Source organism: Benincasa hispida, chromosome 5 (genome assembly GCF_009727055.1).
Source record: "Benincasa hispida cultivar B227 chromosome 5, ASM972705v1, whole genome shotgun sequence".
NCBI lineage: Eukaryota > Viridiplantae > Streptophyta > Magnoliopsida > Cucurbitales > Cucurbitaceae > Benincasa > Benincasa hispida.
Window position 1 is genome coordinate 46,079,437 of NC_052353.1, and position 1,038 is coordinate 46,080,474.

Below are 1,038 nucleotides of genomic sequence, written 5' to 3' on the forward strand. Positions count from 1 at the left end.
AAAAAGTGTTTTAGAAACATCGTATGAGTTATGGAGAGAACGTAAAGGTAGTTTACGTCACTTTAGAATTTGAGGATGTCTAACACACATGTTGGTGTAAAATCCTAAGAAATTGGAACGACGTTCAAAAGTATGCCTATTTATAGGATACCCTAAAGAAACAAAAGGTGGTATATTTTATGATTTTCAAGAAGATAAAGTATTTAAATGCTACATTCTTCGAGGAAGATCACGTAAGAAATCATCAATCTCACAGTAAACTAGTATTAGATGAGATGTCTAGAGAATCTATCATATCCTTCTTATGAATTGAAACTGCCTCGACGTAGTGGGAGGGTTGTTCAACAGCCTGACCGCTATATGGGTTTAACAGAAACTCAAGTCATCATACTTGATAATGGCTTAGAGGATCTATTAATCTTTAAATAGGCAATGGAAGATGTAGATAGAGATCAATGGATATAAACCATAGGCCTACAAATAGAGTCGATGTACTTCAATTCTGTTTAGAAACTTGTAGATCAACCAGATGGGGTAAAACCTATTGGTTGAAGTGGATCTATAAAAGAAAGCAAGACCAAACTGGTAAGGTGCAAACCTACAAAGCTAGACTCGTGGAATAAGGTTTTACCCAAAGATAGGGGGTAGACTATGAAGAAACCTTCTATCCTGTTGCCATGATTAGATCTATTAGAATACTTTTATCTATTGTTACTTTCTATGATTATGGAATATGGAAAATAGATGTGAAGACAGTCTTTTTTGAATGGTCATCTCTTGACGAAAGTATTTATATGTCTCAACCAGAAGGGTTTATTGAATAGGGTTAATAGCAAAAAGTTTTCAAGCTTAATAGATCCATTTATGGGTTAAAACAGGCATCTCGATCCTGGAATATAAGATTTGACATTGTGATCAAATCTTATGGTTTTGAATAGAATGTTGACGAACCCTGTGTTTAAATGAAAATAGTCAACAAGACTGTAGCTTTCCTTGATGATATCCTGCTCATTGGGAATGAGATAGGATTCCTTGCTG